Genomic DNA, 20686 nt, shown 5'->3' on the forward strand with positions numbered 1-20686 from the left:
TCAACTAATTCAATCTCACGATGACGCTTCCACTTTCCCTAGCAGCGAAACGATCAACAATATAAACTCCTTCCCTCTGCCGCGAAGAAGCCCATCGTCGTCTGAGAAACTCAATATCGCGCCATCATTTTCCACCACCGCTGCTGTACACAAAGCGCGTCCAGCTTTTTCTCTTTTCATCCAGGAGAGCGGCAGCGGCAGAAGCAGCCCGAAATGAGGCGCGATAAGCGCGCTCGGCGTAAATTAGGAGCGAAACTCGCCACTCCTCTCTGGCCTCCAGCGAAAAGCATAGCAGCCCGCCGAAATGAAGAAAAGCTCCGGCGGAGAAAATAAGTTATTACGCCGAGAAAAAGAGAGAGAGAGAGAGAGAGAGAGAGAGAGAGAGAGAGAGAGAGAGAGAGAGAGAGAGAGAGGATGAGCACCGCGGAGAGTAGAAAAAAGTAATTATCGGTCGTCCATCGAGTCGCTCCATCCCCGGGATAAATAAAAGAGAGTTAGCGGATAGCCGAGATCGAGCGAAAAGTAGTTGTCGTGTTCGCTTCTCTGCCAACTACTTCCCCGATCGGTTCATTAATTACGCTGTGCCGTGCGAATTCTTTCTCATCAACGCCGCAGCAGACCGACTGCGCGCAAGCGACGATCTAACGCATTAATAACGAGGCGTCGTCGTGTCGTCATTATTAAAAGCGCGACGCTTGTCGATCACCGCGAAAGCTTCGGCTTTCACGGTGTAATTGAATTGAGAAATTGAATAGAGTGTAATTGAATCAGGGCCTCGTTTCGGGAATTTTTCGACGATTATGAATACACACGCGCGCGTGCGGCTGATATATCATTATTTCAAAATTCGACGACAAGCTCGATTGTTTTCAATTAAATAAAGCCTCGCGCAGTTCGAAGATTTTACTTGAGCTGAACACAAAAGGACGAGCCGTTTGAAAGTTTCACGGCGCGGGAGTAGTCGTGAAATGCCGAAGCTTATACGGAAGTTCAAGCTCGCTCTGCACGTAGTCTTAGGTATCAAACAACGAACATAAAAGATTACTGCCGTGCTCTGCCTTCCGAAAAGTTCCTCGCGGGAGCTGTGTAACAACAACTATTTACCGGATGTTATAAAGACCGGATGTATGTATTCCGCGCTAGGTGGAATATTATTATACCTACGCCGGAAAATTTCGAAAGCTCGCGCGTTTTAGATATCAACCATATTTTATACGGAACTTCGTTTTACGGGCTATCGGACGTTGCTGAATCGCGTTTATGCGCGGCGCGGATTGACCGATGACCCAATTTTCGGGGGAAATTAAAATGAAGCGGCCTTTCGAAGATGATATTTGCAAGCTTATTACCCACCGGGAGTTGGTGTTTTTCGAAAACATAATAGGTGCGCGGAGCACGTCAAGTGCAGCAGCTGTATTAAAAATTAGTTGCGCAGAGGGAGCTGCATTCGATTTGACGGCGGCAGCAGCGGCTTTTCCGGTAAAGCTCGGCGCCGTGCAACTGTTTGCGAATACATAATCGAAGCGTGTGCTGGAAACGGCGTAATTCAAATTATACACATTGTGTTAATTAATCGATTGTTGCGCGCAGCCTAGCTAAATAATTCGAATCCGTATACTTTTACACCCGACGACAGAACGAAAAGCGAGAAAAGAGAGTAAATCGCCTCCTCTTCTCAAACAAACTTAGCTCTGCGGCGACGTCACGTCGAGATTGCATCAGGCATTACGCGGAGCATAAATAAAAATGCAGCAACAGCGAGTCCATCTCCCCAGTCGGAAGCGCGGAAATATACATTCCGAGACAGGCTCTCCCTTGGCGAATAAACATCCATTAACGTAATGTTGCGTCAGATAAGAAGCCGCGCGCGACTTCGAACCAAAGGACTATAAAAGCGTGCAGCTCTGGAAAAAAGGGGGGCGTCGATACGAAAAACCATAATAAAAGTGGGCGTCGGGCTGGCGCTCACGCGAAAGGGATTCCCTCCGGTGCTGCGCTTGCCGGAGAGATAGAGAGAGTGAATCAATATGTGCGCATTAGCATACTTAATAAAAGGACGCGGCTCCGCCGGGCTATTGACGGAAATGCATAATGCATGCAGTCGCTTTGAAGTAAACACTTTCCTTGGCGTAAAATAAAGGCCGCCGTGCGGGAAATCGAGAAGGGATATATCGGGGAGCCTCTCGACGAATTCATACGCTGCAAGCTCGTTATAGATGATATGTTTTAATTAGTCGGGTAGAACTGGTTTCAAAATGTTTTTTTATCCCGGATTTCCGTTCGCTTGCTGCAGCTATACCATACTCGCATTTGCAAATTGAAGCACCTGAAGGATTTTCGAGTGAATGTGAAAACTCGATGAGGATCTTTTCATGCGAGAGGAATTTAATCCGGGCGAAATTTGGATTCCGTCGCGAATGAAGCGAACGCGCACGTCCATCGACAATTTTTACACATTTTAAGCGAACTAGCTCGCTTGAAACATCGCGAATTAAAAGGCAATTAATCCGCGCTCCGCGCAAACTTCTCTGCAGTCTGTGACTCGCTCGGGGAAGAGGAATCCGGATATCCCGGGGTCATGCAGCGAATCCATCCTCTATCTCTCGGCTGTGTAACCTATAGCAACCCTCCGGCCAAGATCCCGATAGTTCCATATTTGAGTTATCCGGATCCAGGCGAATGTATTCACGATAATCTCTGACAATTAGGGACTTCGGGATAAGACGGCGCTGCTGCGGCAGCCCAGGGCAAATGGACTGCCGCGCGCTGGAATATTAAATTATCCGAGAGAGCAGCCGGCGCTTTAAGTACAATAAATCTCCCAGTCCTCGCGCCGAGAAATTATATCGGCGACTTATACCTCGTTCGAACGCTGCTTCCGTATTCGTGAGAAAACTTTGTAATTGAAAATCCATATTTAATTCCGGCTCGGGAGCTCGCGCGACGCGTGTATAATGTAAAACGTCCTTTCACTAGCCGGAAAATTGCTTCGCTTCTCCTTTGTCGCGCGGTTTTTGTCAAATTTTCCGCCTTCCGAGCGCGCGTAGGCGCACTTATTGCTAACTGTTATAACCCGAGAGAGAGTTTCTCTCCATAGCCATAGAACTATTATGCGAGAGCAGGAAACATTCCGCGCAGCGCGGTAGTTAACGTATACGCTCGAATCGTCGGATAGCTATCAAGACGTACCGCAAGCTTACATTAGAACAGCAGTTTAGAGTTGAAGCTCTCGTAATCGCTATTACGGGTTGCCGTGCCACAATCATTGCTGCGACTTTGAAATATCGAACGCCACAGTCGAATTTTTGCCCGTCACGATCCGACGCGTAGGTACACCGCGCGCGATCGAAATCCCGCGTAATACAAACTGCAGTGGGCACGACTCTCGCGCGCGGGCGCCAAATTGAATCGAACTCGGCCAGAAATGCCGGCGAACGATGCGTTCTACTGTCTAATCGCGGATCGAGCGAGCGAGCTTATCCGACGGGATTTACAGTGTCAACGATAATCGCCGAGCGCTTAATAAGCCCGGGGCGTACGTGTGCCTTTTGTTGGGAGCTTTTTTGCCCTTTTTTCACCGAGAGGGATCTTCGGGGGATCAGAGAGCTGCGATTTATGCAAGGAGCCGAGGAGATAAAGGTAAGTCGCTCGACGTGGCTTTCTTTGTGGCGGAACGGGTTTATTGTGGGAAATTTCATTTGGACTCTTTCGGGGAGGGGAGGACTTTTTTTCCATTCGAGCGCGTGTTTTCGAGAGAATTTTCCATTCTCTCTCCCTCCCTTACTCAATAAAATAAAGGGGGCCGTATTTTTTTTCTACTGCGAGCGTTCGAAAAACGTCAATCGTATTTTGCCGCCGCGAGTGAATGATAGCGCCCGCGCCGTGGGCGCCACAATTGTAAATCACGTCTGACCGGACCTGGATTTCACTACTGCGCTCGCTTTGTAAGTGTGGCATCCGTGGCGTAAACAATCACGTAGCGCCACAATTATTAGTTTCGCAAATTAGATCATAATTAAGCCTTGCAACTTTGGCGCGCAAAACGCGCGGCGGGTATCGCAGTTTCGACCTTGTAAAACATTCCGCGATGAAAGCTTCTAATTAGACCAACTTTTAACGAGCATTTAATACCTACTTCAAAACTATCCCACGACCTCTATCTCTATCCCTGTGTACCTGCTGCTTACACGAGCAGCCCGCAAAAAGGCCACATGCGCGCGCAAGTCGTTACACACCCGGCTCGGTAAAAACATATACGCCAATTAGAATGATTAAAGCGCCGACGACGACGACAATCCCTACTGCTCGAGAAAAAACAGTAGACGGTCAGCTCGTTTCCATTTCGCCGCGTCCGCACGTGGCCAATAAAGCTTAACAAGCACGGGAAACACAGTCGTTTACGCGGCGTAAAAGCACCGGCTGCACAGCCGAGCATAATCAATCGGGACACTTCGATGTTTCACGCGCCAGAGCTTTTTTCTCTCGCCCCCGAGAGCGAGAAAGAGCGGACATAAACGCGAGGGAAGAGTCGTTTCGCGAGCGTGCGGGAGAGAGAGAGGCTTTTTTTCGAAAAAGCGACGCAGTCGATTCGGGGTTGTAAACGATTTTAAGAGATTGGACTTTTTTACGCACTTCCGCCGCCGCAGCTGCGGTGTAACACTTGTTTTTCGAATGAGATTTCCTCGCTCCATCGGCACTGCATTTCGGATTTTCGAACGGCCTGTTTATCCGCGATAACGGAGCGCTGAATAAATATCGAGCTTCGCGAGTTCTTCGAATCCATGATGCTGATTAATCTCGTCCGCCGCTTGATTTTCGAAGCATAAATACAACGGGGTAATCCAGTTCGTCACTGTAGCGATCGGTTGGAAAATTCTCGTGTAATATGAAGTCTCTATGAATAAATTACGATGCGATTAATTGCCTTTTCGCCCTCGTCCACGCGCGTGTGAGATACATCGCCGATGTTGGGAATTAAAACTTTCCGCAGGCCCCGTGGGAAGTTTGCCGATAAAAAAGTCAAAACAACGCGCAAAACGCTACCTTATCCCGTAAACATTCGGTATGTGTGCTCGAGGATTTCCGCAGGCCCTGAGGCGGCTGTATATAAGATACTTACTAAAAACTAACTAAATACTTACTAAAAACTAATTTCTCGCGGAGATTTCGCGAACATATGTAAAGCGTGTCCTGGAAACAAGACCACGCGGGTTAAAGCAGATCCGAATTGTTTGCTAACTCCCTCGCAAACTTCTTTCGGTTACTACTAAAAATACGAAAGAACTTGCCATAAGAATTTAATATTCAAATTGAACTCAGCCGCGCGAGCTTCCTTTGCATTTATAGTTTTTAACGAAACTCTATTATTGTTCCAGCGGACTTTTTCTCTCCCCCGGAGTTTAGCTGAAATTTTTATCTCAAGCTCGGTTCGCTCGGGGGAAATGACTGTCGTAGCTCGACGCAGCTCAGCACGCAACATCTGCAGTCGGCCTAAACGCCAAGGTCAGAGATAGCGCAGCAGCAATCGTCGAGACACGCTCATACGGACACAGGTGGCATCGGCACATGCATCCAATAGCTGCAAGCTCTGCTCGATCGATGTTCCGCTAACGGCAGGGTGTGGCGAGCGCGCGCGCGAGAGAGAGAGAGAGAGAGAGAGAGAGAGAGAGAGAGCAAGAGGGAGAGCTTGCAAGCCCGCGAGGAAGCATAGCCTCCTGTCAAGCCCCAATTACGCGTAATTCGGTTTTGTCGCTGACGGATCTGGGGCTGCTGCTGCTGCAGCGAAGAAGAGCCTGCCTCTGCCACTGGCTTATACGCGAAAGGTTGCAGCAGCAGCAGTAACAGCAGTCGATATGGGGATTGTAACTTGCGGCTGAAGGGGGATTGGTCTGGGGGAGAAATGGTTTTGCGGTGCTGCTTGACCGTGTCGGCTAATATAGCTAGGAGGGACTATATAGTTTTCGAAACCGCGTACGCATTTTGTCCGTGTAAAGAGGGGAGATTCGTCTTAGTGGAATCAGGGTTTAATTATTTTTCCTCCTTCTCTCTGCAGTGCGCTTTCGCATTGTGTGGATGTGCTGATCGTTGATTATGGCGACAATTACGTACTTTTAATTGGGCTGTCAACGTAATTGCAGCGGTATAACTAGTGCAATAGAGGAGCCGCGGTAAAAAGTACGAAATTAAGAACAAAAAAGTTTAATCTTCCTAGGCGGTTTAAGAGCTTAAAAAGTTCAGCAAGTTACGTGACGAGAATACGCGCGTCGAAGTAGAAGATAACTGTCACTGGTCAGACATGCATTTAGAGAGCAAGAGAGTTTATTTAACCGCACCGTGTAACACAATGTTAATTTCGCTAACGAATCCGACGACATAATTTCGGTACGAGTTGTTAGCTTTTGGCAGTACATCACGCTAACTATGTCATGTTGCTTGAAATTAAAGCGTGCGATTACAACAGAGTCTTTTACAAAGAACGAAGCGCATGAAAAAGATTGACCAAATCGGCTTGGCGGAGACTTTGAAAATCAAATTTTTAACACATGGTTTCGAACCGCACATGGGCCACGTGTTCCATTTGAATAATACATACGTATCCATGCCGGGGGGAATTTAGCATAAAAGTAGGTGTATATTTTAGAGGAAGTTTCAGAGCTTATCATCAGAATTCAAATGACCGCTGCAGCAGCGGCGCTCCAATATCAAATGCTCGAATGTTAATGCAGAGCCGGAATTCGCGCGGAAATGAAAAATCGAACGCTGGATGCGTGCGTACTTCAATTATTCCGATACACGCGCGCGCATATCTAATATCATGCGAAGAATCGAGCAGCAGTCCAGCAACGCCGCTCTCTCTCTCTCTCTCTCTCTCTCTCTCTCTTTCGAATGTATATTCATTACATAAATCAACGGAGAAATTTCTCGCACAGAGCCGCCAATCGCAATAACTCGCAAACATCATCAGACGCGAAACAAACACAAAAAGGAGCGAGATAGAGAAAAAGAAAAAATCCGCCTCATCAACGGACAATACGCTGCTCTCAAAGAGGCCGACTGCGAGCAAAGCACAGCCTCGCCTCCCTCGAAAGATTCCTCGAGCCGGGGGCTCAAAGCACAGGCAGACAGATATCGCGGGGGAGTAAAGCTACGGCACAAAGTGGAAACAGAAACTGGAAATCTTGCGTCTAGCGAAACTTTCCCCCGATAATGCACACAAGCCCCACATATATAGTCCGTCTGTTTGTACACTATATCGATGTAGAAACACACACATTCACCTGCGGCGGTGTGTGTTTTGACGGTTAATAAGTGATGAAACTAGGTCACGGGGAGCTTTAAAATGTCGTCCGTTTATTCGACAGCGGGGCGCGGCTTGTCGAGCCACGTACAAATTCAATATTGATTCGGCTTTTTACTTCGCGACTAGATCTGTGCGCGTGTGGGTGTACGCGTAGAGCTCGTGAAAGGTTTAACGGCCACCGCAGCGCGTTTGCTTTTTATTTTCGGCTGATCAGTTTGGCTTTGAGTGCGAGCGGCGAACCGCCCCGACGACTCTTCGGAAGTGCAGCCTTTTTTCATCGTCTCTGTGGGTGTGGCAAACGATTGTGCTAAATAAGGACTTCCACCCGCTGAACGGCATGAGTCGGGAAATCTGACGGGACTAGAAAGTTATGTTTTCGGAGGATTACAATAGGGAGCCTGATTTTCTGAATATTGAGGTTTTTTCATTTATAACAAATTGAATGAATTTGATTATTGTAGGATTTTTGGTAAATTCAACAATGTCAAATAGTATTACTTCCTGGAGAGTTATTTTGTCGATTATGCAGAGAGAAACAATGCTCATTGAATTATCAATCATGAATAAATCTCGCATTATGTGTACGGTATATGAATTCCGAATAATTATTCTTGCTCGGAAAATTTCCGCCCCTGAGAGTTTGTATGCACTAATTTTTTTTTTGCATAAAAATCTACTCGCTATGTCAAGTTTCGCTTTTTTGCGTATCGGTCAGCCTTTTCTAATTAAAAAAAAAGGAGGAGGAGGGATTCATCAAAACGGACAAAGTAGCGTACTTCAATTCAAAAGTGATTTTCGTAGCTTTTGCGGTCGGGGAGAAAAGCTCACTCACCATGTCTCTTTATGCCTCGACTGAGAAAAGAGTCTAGCGGGCATCGAGAGGGTAGCTATGAAATTTAATTGCTGGAAGCGGAGCGAAGTGCGTACAAAGGGGCGACGCGGACGCGCGCGGACACGAGCTTTGTAAAACCGGATGCCTGCGAATTTTGCTGAGAGATGAGCTTTGCGGCATCTCGCGTTTCATCGCGTGTAGATTCTCGACTGTAAATTTTTATGCGCTTTCTTCGTTTCTGCTCCTACTGCTACTGTGGTGTTGTCCTTTCAAAGGAGGTTTTTTTTTAAATTACTTTTGTGCGTATGACGATCATGAAAATGGAATGACATGACATCGGAAATTGAAATTCAAACGAATAAATTATAATTACAATACGTGCTAACAAATGATTAAACGCTTATTTAACTTCAAAGTAAATCATATATTTTGTATCGACTTCCTGATTAACACTGTCATTAATTCTCGTTTGATTCGTGCATTGTAAATTACATGCATTTTATAGGATGCCCCGACCATCAATTACTCAACGACGACTATTTTCGAAATACGATGCAGGCACGCAACTGCAAAACGTCAGCGAATAGTTTGTTTCAGTTCGATCAGCAAAAAAAAAAAAAAAAAAAAGATAACGCACTAATACTCGAAATAACGACATAGTTTCGATAAACTTTCAAACAGTCCTGCTCAGACACTGATTAACTGCATCAGCAGCAGCGTGTTTTCGTTTAATAAGCGAGAGAGCGTCAAAGTGCGCTAATTGAAAAAGCAGCTCTCGACTTTTGAATTTCTTTCGACACCGATTATACGCGCAGCCGATAAACCCTACAGGTATACAGCGCACGCCCAGCTGCGTGCTAAAACATGCAGCTATACCGGCAGAGCGTTAGTTAACCCAAAGCAATTACGAAACTTGCATCAAAGCCTCGTAAATATATAGTTTACCCTCTTCCTAGCGGCCTGGAATAAGTAAACGCTCGGTGTCGGCGCGCTTTTCTCCGGAAAACTTTTAGCCGCGCTAGACCGGAGTAAAAAATAACACGGGGGCAGGATCGCCATCGGTAAATCATCGCATTTTAGATACGAGGCTTTAAGTACATCCGACGAGTTGATGATGATATTAAATAGATTCGCAAACGATGCGAGTAACAAGAAAACGAGAAGACGGGGATGACTCTCAAAATAAGAGCTCGGCGGGCGTAGAAGCTTGCGTGTATAAAATCGGCCACGCCCGTGCGACGCGCGCTATCTTCCTCTATTCACCCCCGCTGCCACTTGCTAATTAGCTACGAGCCAACTGACTGACTAACTAACAATGAGAGTTAATTAGAACGTGCGTTAGAACGGCGTGGCGCTGGGCCCGGCAAACTTCTCTCCTTTCCACTCACTCGCTCTATCTCTCCCGGCGACTATTTCGCTCATCTCTCTCTCTCTCTCTCTCTCTCTCTCTCTCTCTCTCTCTCTCTCTCTCGGTGTGTACTGCACTTGGAGCTTCGTCTGCGGATATACATATACATTGGCTTATCAAACGATAGAGCTAGACAAACGTTCTTTGGCCGCCGATTTTTCTTGTTTTCGTTTTGATTTCGAGGTGATAGTTCTACGCATTGTTGACTTCTCGGGGGAAAATTCTTGGCTTGGTTAAAAATCTACAGCGAACAAAGTTAGAATACCGCGAGATACGTAATTACAGCTTGCGTGATAAGCCCACGTTTTAAACAAGCTTAACATCCAGCGTATTAATTAGCGCGCGGCGCGCAATCACCTAAACGCATTTCGCGCCTGCATAATTGCCAGGCCAGCGCGTCCGACTCACCATAAAGAAACTCCCTTCGCCCTTTTTCACAAGCCACACCGGCAATCATGGGATCCATCCGCCTCTCGCGCGCCTCTTTTATTATCCTTTTCTTTTAATTTCCGTCCGAGCGCGAAATTTTTCCTTCGCCGAAGCTGCCTGCTTAATCAGCAAGAGCCGCCCCGATGCAGCCGCGAATTATTCGTAGAGGGAAGTGGCCACTCTCGGAAGAAATTATATACTGGGAGAGGAGGGAAGGCTTCTCTCCGCGAGCGAGCTTTTTTCGGCGGAATTTCGCACGACGATGGAGGGAAGCGCTGAGTTTTGGCAATTTTCGGACTGAACGCCGGGCCAGAGAGAGAAAAAGAGTAGTTTGCCGAGGAGAGTACTTTTTTCGCGCAGCCCTGGGAAATTCGCGGTGATTTCAAATTTTCCAGCTTCATTTTGGATGCTCGTAATTTTTTTGTTTATATTTTGCATCCTGAAAATTTAGCCCAGCGGAGCTTTATTAAAGCTTATTAACCGGAGAATTCGAAGTTTATGCACGAGATAAAATCTTCCGGGAACCTCATCCCAACTTATATAAATTCGCTGTAAAAAGTTTTTATTCGGCAGTAAAGCCGAAGGCTCTAATCAAAAAGGCGAAGCCTTTTTAAAACGCTGTAAGAAAGTTGGTTTCAATTCATCCGCGGGGCAGGAGAGATCTTCCCTTATCGGCAAACCAAACCTCTTCCGTCGTCAATCAAAGAGAACGTCCGCACAATTAAAAACATTGGCGAGCCAATCGCCTGCAAAGTTTTTAATTAGTTGTATATAAACAAGAGCAAGACGCTCTGGTTATACGATCTGAATAACAACGTCGACGATGGACTTGAAATGAAATTTCAGCGGAAGATCCGAAGCGGCGAATCGAACCGCGGCAGAGTAACATAGAGCCTGCGCGACTGGGATCCCTGCCAAGATAATACGCGTAACGAAGCCCGCGAGTCAGCAACATGTCTTATGAACCGCGCAAAGTGCCCTTGATAAATTCCAACTCCGCCGAAAAAGAAAATACAGTCCGATTTGGCGCAGCTTTCCCGGAAGTTAGCTGGTAAACAGCCGCTAAGTGATATCACACGGATTCTAATTACTCAGTGTGCACTCTCGGCTTTGAAATTACACAGGCCGCGATCGGATTCTCCACAAAATTAGCCCAAGTCGCGCGCGCGTGTGTGCACACTCTGCAGAGAATATAAGGGATAAAGACTCGCTGGTCGAGTGCCGATACGACGTCGCTCGCTCGCTTCTGATTTACCGCTCTATCGACAGTCCGCACACTCCCGGCGTCGCGACGGGGGCAGTTCCAGCTGTAATCGTAAATTTCATCCACATCTTCAGCTCTCTCCTGCTATCGGAAGTGAAAAATTTACCTACGTATAGATAACCCGTCGGGCGCGTTTAATCCCCGATCCCGTCGACGGCGCACGTAGAACAAAGACGCGCGCGACCTTATCTATGCTGCGAGCGCGCGGAAAAAACTATCGGCATTCGGCGTCACGCGGCGGAAAAAAGAAGTACAGGTATTATTAGCGAGCGACGGTGTAACCGGTCTCTCTCTCATCTGAATTTCCAAGCGCGCGCCGCGGAATATAAATTTATCAGGGGCTGCGATAAGGACCAACGTAGCCGGCAAAAATTCAAATTCTCCCGAATTGTCTCGAAGCACTGTTTGCTCAGCAGAGAGCCGAGGCTCTCAGAGGCTCTTCCGAAATATGGAGCCGCTGCTGCTTCTGCCAGCGGGAGAGAGAAATGGAATATTCGATCCGCGCTTATGCCGAGGCGTCGTCGCGCCGACGAATCAAATTCAAGGGATTCGATCGTACGTGCATCCACGCGCGGAGCCGTGTTTTCGAACTAACCGAACAAAGAGAGAGAGAGAGAGAGAGAGCGCGCGCGGACGTTCAATTGTATGATCTCCCTCTCGCGCTCGCGAGTAATCCAAATCCAATCGAGTTGCCCGACGTCGTTCCTAAGATATTCACCGGCTAGCCCCTATTGATCAGCTTCGAACTTTGACGAACGAGGCTGTGTGTATATGCATGTGTATACTAATGTACGGCTGTCGTTTAATAAGTGGTCTAGTGAGGGAGGAATCTTGAGGCGGTAATTGGCCGATTGCTGGGTAAACACTGGCTAGACCCGCCGGTAAATTGCGCATTGGGGTGCACAGTCGCTCGCGCGCTATGTGTGGCTTTAATGGTGGCTTGATTTTCTCTACGAGTTATTGGTCGAGGTTCGGAGGGTCTGCATAACGTCAAAGGTTTGATCACGGCGATGTCTGCGCACACCCGATGCTAACCCACGTTGCTCATTTTGTTTCATTACGAGTGTCGATGAGAAAGACTCTAAGTGCTGGGAGAAAAATCAATTCTCAAAACTTTTCTCAAAGTCACACGAATGGAAAGTTCAATGTTGACGAGGACGACTCGAAGCTACAGCAGCGCGTGGTTAACGAATTCGCGCTATATTTCAGGACGACCGATTAAATTTAACTTTTCGTTCTCTCCACAGGAGTAATTAAGTCGCCTCGGCCCCAGGAGCGTTAATCGAGTTCGCTACCTCTGTTTGTGTGTGTGTGTGTGTGTGTGTGTGTGTGTATAGCTCGCGCGCGAGCCCCGCCCAAGATCTCGCCGACAGGATATGACCGATATCCTGAGCGAAGAATATGGTTATGACGCTCAATTTTCATTCGATCAGCGCGCGTTAACTGTGTGAAAGGAATATGATTAAAAAATCACGATAGGCCGGGGCAAACTTTTCAGTGGATGCGCTTTTTTGGTGGCAGCGGTGAGCGGCGCTAATCTATTCAGAAAATTAAGAAATTGGCGAAAGTTAGATTGGGTTATACACGCGCGAGCGAGTTTCACCTACTCGTGTCTCTAAAATATTTGAAACGAGCACACATACACACACACTGCGCAGCGTCGAGTTTCTTTATCAACTCCGAAACTTTTGGACTCGGGATTTCCTCGAATTTGTTAATGGCTTTATTTTGACTTTCCCGGATGGACTTGGAAATACTTCGCTCAAGAGCTCGCGCGACGAGAGTTCGGGAAACTTGGGAGGAAAATATCTGCTCTTCGGAAGATATCCTCTAGGAAATAATTCTAGAACCGTCCCGTCTGACCGGTTCCGCGCATTACTACTGGTTCGGTTAAAACACCGCGTGGGCGGCTGTATTATTTACGAGCGGTTACAAATCAATGCCCCGCGAACAATCGACGCCCCTATTTATTCCAACGCGAGCCAACTCATTTCGCAATCGCAAATAAATTACCAGCCCCCCGACTAACAAAGCGCGCGTCGCTCCGATAAGCCAACATCTTCGATTGTAAAAAGAGCAATCCCCATCAGCAAGCGGCGCTTGATGAACTATTCAAGTAATCAATCTCCCGCTTTATTGCTCTCTCTTTCTCTCTCTCTCTTTCTCTCTCTCTCTCTCTCTCTCTCTCTCTCTCTCATTTTCTCCCTTATATTCTCCATCCGGCACCTCCGCGGGGGGAACAAGAAACCGCAAACGGACGCAGCGCTATGAACCATCAACGTGGCATGTACAGCCGAAAGGAAAACAACTGCGCGCTCGGTTATTTTTCAGCTGCAGCGACCGAAGTGTCTTCGGCAAATATTGTTCCAACATCGATCCTCCTTGTGTTTTACGACGGGAAAGGGGAGGTGTCTTGAAGATGCTGCGAAAATTGCGATTTATGGCGAGAGCTTTTCGATTTTGGTCGGAGGGCTTGTTCGTTGTGTGTGCGTGTGTGTACCTTGCAGTTTTGAGTTATCGTTGGGTGTTGCTCGAGCGAGATTCGAGCGGAAAATGTTTAATTTGCTGTGTTTTTAATGCTTTCCTGTCGAGTAAACGATCAACATCGGCCAGTTGTGAAATACGGCCGAGCTGATGAAAAAGTGATTGTGTTTTTATGTCCGATACTGCAGCGACGCGTTGTTACGATTAGTGTATTTCGTTGTCATACCCGAGAGAGTAACGTATAATGCAAGGGAACATGAATTTTAATTAAATTTCAAAAATTTACGTTCCGCAATGAATTTTTTAATGCCTCGCTTTCGACACGCCGATAGCCTACGACAGCAAACGTCAAACGTTCGGAATTATTCCAAGCCCTTGCACTATCGATCGTGAGAGAAAGAGTGTAAAAAAAACGCAAATTCCTGGAATAGAACGCACTAATTGGACAAATTTGCATACTTTTCGCGTTGTCTGCACTATACGCGCGGGCAAAGAAGGTCAAGTAGCGAGTCGGGCCTGCTCACACGTGTGTGTATCCGCGAAACTTTTCCTACGCTATACGGCTCTTGAAAAACTAGGACCAACACACTGCTCGCGAAAAATCCTCGACTATACGACGGCGCTGCGATATTAAAGACGAAAGCCGACTCGATCGGCGTAATAATAAGCCGTATCAACGTCAACAACGAGAGTGAGTCTCTCGGCAGCGTTACAATTTTCACGGCCCTCCACAGAGCACTATAACGCACTTCGAGCGGCGTATACCTCGATATCATTTAATATCCGAAATTCCATCAAGACCACTCCCGGGCTCCATTCTCCGCTTCCATACACTCCCCGACGCTATATGCATCCCGGAGAATTAATTCAGCGGCGGCACTATTAAACGGGTAAAATTGCGTATCGAGCGTATACAAAAGCACAAGCAATTTACAAACAATGCCAGCGAGCGGTATATTATACGTAGGCCTATACGCGATGTGTGTACACTGCGCATAATCTAGTCGCGCGGAAAAGGCGGGCGCATTAGAAAAATCCGCACAGCCATGGCAGTAATTACACGGGCAAACATAATTTGTTCTTTTCAGCGCGGCTGCTATCTTATTCAATTTCATTTCCCGGCGCAGCTGCTCAAAGGAAATTGAGCCACGCGGCATTGACGCGCGACCAGCGGAGCTGCAACTAGCGCCAGTGCTGCCCAGAAACGAGGTCACACAGAGCTAGCTCGGAGAGCTGTGTAGCGTGAAAGCGTCCGAAATTCGTGAATGACGGCTCGCTTTGCATGTGTGCAACGCTGTGGCTGTTCTAGGCCGCGGCGAAAGACAATTTTTAAAGGCTTCAAGCTTCGTCTTCGCGAGACGATCGAACTCGAAGCTTACGGAAAATTTAATTGTCTTTGCGCCGGACGAGCTGTGTGTTACACAACGAGACGAATTAAGCAGTCGGCGTGAACTTGACAAGTGCGGAGAGGGCGGGAAACTATTTCAACTATCGGATGAGATGCGGCAGCGGCGCATTCGGTGGAGTGGAAGGGAAAATAGCTCCGCGATTCACCTTTAAAACGGCCGGAGAGGAGGAACATTCGTATGCGGGAGAGACTTGCTCCTGTCAGCTATGAACTAGTTCGATCGGATACCTGCGGGAACACGCCCTATTTCTTCCCCCCGCGTCTCTATCTCTCTATCTCTCACTCACTCTGAGTGCATAACCTTGCTATCTACGCAACGGCGCGCTCAATTGTGTGTGGCTGTACTCTGATTATGATAACTCGCTCGAGGAATGTCTTTTGCTTCTCTGTGCCTGACTTCCTAATGGCCCCGATTCCCTGAATTTGATTGTCGTTAGTGACACGCAACGGGTATATCCGTCAACGGATTCGATTTCATCCCTCGATTTCGTTTGTTTACTTTAGGACGAGCTGATGCGTAATTATTATCGGGGGGTATTTACGATGATAACAAATAGTTCAAACAAGCTCCGATTCCTATCAACATCAATCAGCGATGCAGTCGCAGGAGCGAACATACGGAAAAAGCTGGCGGCACCGCAACCACTGCTTAATACACGCGATTAAGTTATAAACTGAATCGAAGCGCAGCTCCCCAGAGACGGCGCTAAGCTCCCGCAACTTTGCTCGCGGTAAAAAGCGGCTTGTTATAGCTAAGTGCCGCGCGCATTGGATTAACCGCCGAGCTTTTGCGTACAAGAAACCGTTGCGCGCGCGCAAGTTTTGAATCACCAATTTACAGAGCCGGATTTGCGCTGGAAGTTATCGACGCGCTTACCGGTACATTATGTATCGCTGCGGATGAGGCGCCAGAGCAAAAATAATTGATCGCTGTGCTGTACTACTGCGCGCGAGAGAAAGAGAGAAAGGAATTCGGCTCTGGTCTGATTGAAATTGATGAAGAGGCTTTTTCGACGAAGTTTCCTGTTTATTATCCAATATTGGCCGCTGGTTCGTTGTTGCTGGACGTGGAGAGAGGACTAAATTGACGAATTTCGCTCGTCAAAAGAACAATGCCGCTTATCAAGTAGTCCTAGTCGAAACTTCTTCTCGCTTTGACCTTCCCGCAGGAAGCTTCGATGTAAAGAAAAGCGGCAAGGCTTGCGCATAAAACACAAATGAATGGCAATTTAAGTGCAAAACAAGTTCTGCCTCCCGCCTCTGCCTCGTATAATTAATGCGCCGAGTTTTCCGTCGCCACTTTTTTTTTCGCGCCCGGCTCGCGGACCTTAATTACCAAGGTAAAATCCAGTTGGCCCGTTGCATTGTACTTTCAAATTTACAGCAACTGCCGTCGCGCCGTTCCTTTGAGCGCGTAATTTTAATTAATAGTTTAAATAAATTGCAGCTTTTTATCGCCTCGTCGCGAGGCTCGTTTGTCAGCGACGATGATTTGTCTGCCGTGCTGATGCAGCTTTTCGTTAAAGTCTACGGGTCTTCTTCGGGGCCGGGTTAATGTTTCGCACCAGCGCAAGTCTCGAGCTTCATTGTTTGACAAATATTGCATTCTCGGAGAGATGATTCAACGGCGTTCAAAGAACTCGGATGCGCATTTCCGCGTCCCATATTTTATCCTCCCTACTATCTGTGCGCTGCATTTTTCCAAAAATATTTTTTCCAGAATTCTGCAGAGAGCGCGCAGGAATCTGCAAAATGCGCCCGCTGCTTTTTTCTGCCGTATACGCGGATGCACTTTGTCAGTGATTATATAGCGTCGCATGCAGTTAATTGAATTGCTAATTGTGGAATTGTACGCGAATGGCTAGTTAGAGTCAAGTTTATTAGAGCCGCGGCATTGTGCTGCTGCAGCCGTTAATTTAATTAACGATCGCGGAATTATAAGATATTTACAGCATCCCATAACGTCTCTGAATTTGATTTAACGGTGCAGTTAAAAGTTCCAGGATACCAGCATTACGCTTAATTTTCGAAAAGTCTTATACGCTTTTGAGCTTCCGACGCGGTATATTATCGAAGCCATTTCGCGATTGGCAATCACGAAGTGGTCACATCATAGAGAGTGAGTATTATAGGCGATAAAGCGGTAACGCTACCCCATAGATGATTTTTAGTTGCCCGTAAAATCACGACAGTACCTATAATAGTCGCGACGATGATGCACGGCTTTGGCGAATCATCATCCGTCTCGGAATTCGAGCACTGTAAACTAATATATATAATTTCAATCGCAATTGATGCCGCAGCTATAAAAGCCCTCCCTGCTCATGCTCGCACAGTTATGCTCCTAATCAATCCGCGATACAATGCCGAACGTTCGAACTATTCGCAACGAGGATTCGCGAACGCGATTTTTTCAGCAGCACCGAAAAAATTATATATCTGAAACTGATATGAATTTTCTCCGCGGTGAAATGAGAAATTCCCAGTCGTAATTTTTTAATGAAAAAAAAAAATTCTATGAAAGAGAAACCCTGTTTATCGGAATTCGAAATCTCCGATACGCGCGGCAGTCTTTGGCGCGGCTCTTCGATCAATTTTTTTTGCCGCCCCCCGCGTGTCCCGACATCCAACATAAATTTTAACATCGAATCCTCTTTCGCACGGGGAAAAAATCCTCCGCGAGTGAGCTTTCGAGAGGAAATTTTCAGCTAAAGGTTCGAGAGATCCTCTCTCTCCATCCATTTCGCGAAAATAAATGGAATCCGAAAAATTTCCCATTGCTTGATTTCTAAAGGCGGCGCGACTTCTCGAAGGAGAGAGGGACTCTCGTTGGGCGCCAGATTTATTACAGAAATTAGTCTCTGGCGGATCCCCTTTCATCAAAGGATTGTACAGCTCGGAGGGAAGGTTTCCCCGTGTATTATACGTGTCATCGATATGGATTTGTCCATCATTGCTTTTCGGTTCGATACGCCGCACGAGTGAAAAAAAAGTCGCGCGACGATTCATCAAGTCTCTCGACGAGAGCAGAGCAGACAACGTCGAGACGGGCGCGTAGAACACGCGAGGCTTAAGTTCAGCCAACAAGAGCCTAAGTCCCGGTGATCCACATCCCTCGCATAATTACGCGTTATAGTGCTCACACACCGCTATCGCTCGAGCGGTCGACTCTGGTCTTGTAATTAATTTAATCGGAAGCTCTCGTATGTATACGTATAATCTCCGTAACATTACGAAAATGAAAACGGCGTATCAGTGCCGCTCATTGATTAATTCACGAGGAAAAATCTGTCCGGCGAGTGAGCGCGCGCCACGAGGAATAATTGGAAGAGCTCGAGAGAGAATTATCGTTTTCCGATCGTCACCGAAAACAGGCCGTGCATGGCAAAAAGGAACATCGTTAACGAGCGGGCTATCCCTGTTTACCGCCCCCCCCCCCTCCCATTATTCCGTCGAGTTTCTGCCGCGAGGGCAAAAAAGCGCCGGGGACGACGACGGGGATAATCGGAGCGAGAGTGACCCGCTGGCTCGGTTTTGCGCTCTACACAGCCTACAGCAGCAGTCCTCGTTATGCGCGCTGATTCGGCCAATTAATCCCTCACCTTCTCACCTCCTTCTCCTCCTGCGCTGAGTATACGCGCTGCGCGCGCGAGTGCGAGTGTACGTCAGAGAGCGCGACTACGTCAACGCTGATCCCATGCTGAGCCTATAGCCTCCTGCTGCTGGCAAGCAAGGTGTGGTTCCCTCTGGCAGCTTTCTTCCCTCTCTCTCTTTCTCTCTCATTCGCGATGGGAGACCCGCGCACTCTACCACACGCACTTCACAGCACAGCATCGGCGGCACTCTGTTGTTCCACCAGAGACCACGTGACTCCACTTTCGCTTCTTGTGCTTCACCTTCACTGTCACTCTCACCGGATCGCGCGCAGCGTCGCTACGGACCAGAGCTTGCAGCGGGCGCAGCGCCTACATCGGGAGTAGGCGCAGCTGGTGGAGGACGACTCGGACAGACGGGCGGGGCTTGTCTGGCTGCACGACGACTCCTTTCGCTTTTTATCGCGTCACCTGCAGCACAGCCACGGCAGCAGCGCGAGATCCACTTGTTGTCGTCTGACGTGCAGAGCAGCTATGGGGGTGTCGCGGGCCACGTGTACGGCACTGCTGGCGGCGGCGGCGGCGGCTTTTTATCGTCACAAGCTCCACCGGGAGGGAGAGAGCGAGACGAAAGCGGCGGCGGCAGCCGGGAATCCCGCAAGGCCGGCCTGTCTGGCTCTCCTTCTCGACACGCTGCGATATGGCCTAGGGTGTGACGCACGTGAGTCGCCGACGACACATGGTTTTTCGCACGTGCGGAGCAACAATCGTCGGGGAGAATCGACCCACGCCCCCGCGGAGCGACCCCACGCAGCAGCACCACCACCCCCTCCTCTCGCACAAGCCGATCCGATTCCTGGGACGCTCGAACGACGCGCTCGAATAACTGCTGCAGTAGCCGCACCGAGAGTCAAGCCTGAGTGTCCTGGAGGCCGAGCGCGAGCCCCGGTCGCGTCCTCGTCGTCGCGCGTACGCGCACTCCTCTCTCCCGCGAGCGAGACTCTCGAAGACTAGGCGCCAGCGCCGCCGCCGCTGTATGCGTGCGCACGACCGAGCAAGAGAGAGAGAGAGAGACATGCGCGCGCCAACGGTACGTTCACCCCGCGCGGACGTTCCACCCTCCGGGGGTTGCTGCCTTGCGTGAGAGAGAGAGAGAGAGAGAAATTTCTATGTGTGCGTGCGCGCCGACAGCAGCGCCACCGGCCGTCTTCTCTCCACTACTACTGCACACGGGGGTGGACGTCTGCCGCCGCTGCTGTCTTTTGTCCTCATAGCTGTTTTTTGCGGGCTGGCTCTGCGTCTTTTTTGCCCCCGTACCAGACTCTCTCTCTCTCTCTCTCTCTCTCTCTCTCTGCGCGCTTCTTTATTTTTTCGCGAAAGCGAGAAGCAGCGTGTCGCGTGAAATTTTCAACCCCCGCAGACAGGGGATGTTCGAGCGTGTTATCCCCCCGCACGTACTCCTCTTCGTTTTGCGGCGCAGCTTTATCGTTATCGCTTTCGACGACGCAATACTAAACGTAGGCGTTTCGAGTATTGTCCCTCGTTTGCGATCTTCTCTCTCGTTCCATTCCGCAGCAGTAGAGCGCGTCGGCCGAAAACACGAGAGAGAGAGAGAGAGAGAGAGAAAGTCCGGAGCGAGGAGAGGAGGGTCAAGTGGCCACGAGAATGGAGCCGGTCTCGTTAAGCAACGGCCTCGCGAGGGTCAATGGATGGAATTCGTCCGGATTATCCGCTGACCGTAGAATCTTTTCGAGCTTGCACGATTCCTTCTCGCGCTCGAGTCTCGAGGATGCCCCCGTCGTCCGGTAAACTTTTAATTAAACTAGCCACGCGAGGGCAGCAGAGGCTATGTTTTAATTGCATTTTTTTCCTCCGCCGCGCGCGTACCTTTGCGGCCGCAGACGCGAGGATTTCCTCGCACGCTGATTTCACGCCTGATTAACCCAGCCCCGCAGTAGTAGAGAGTAA

At 48.5% G+C, this 20686-nt stretch overlaps 1 protein-coding gene across 3 annotated transcripts in view; it reads right to left on the reverse strand.

Annotated features, from left to right (window-relative positions):
- The window catches only part of LOC100119697, a 184637-nt gene extending 164962 nt beyond the window's left edge, over positions 1-19675 (reverse strand). The window contains exon 1 of one of the 3 annotated variants that reach the window (XM_031927209.2): positions 18736-19675. The gene's annotated coding sequence lies outside the window, so the exon portion shown is untranslated. Of the gene's footprint in view, positions 1-18727 lie in introns of all 3 variants that reach the window. The other 2 variants (XM_031927208.2, XM_008207042.4) reach the window with 2 other exon arrangements.
- Between the last annotated feature and the right edge of the window lie 1011 nt (positions 19676-20686).

This window comes from Nasonia vitripennis, chromosome 3, assembly GCF_009193385.2.
Source record: "Nasonia vitripennis strain AsymCx chromosome 3, Nvit_psr_1.1, whole genome shotgun sequence".
NCBI lineage: Eukaryota > Metazoa > Arthropoda > Insecta > Hymenoptera > Pteromalidae > Nasonia > Nasonia vitripennis.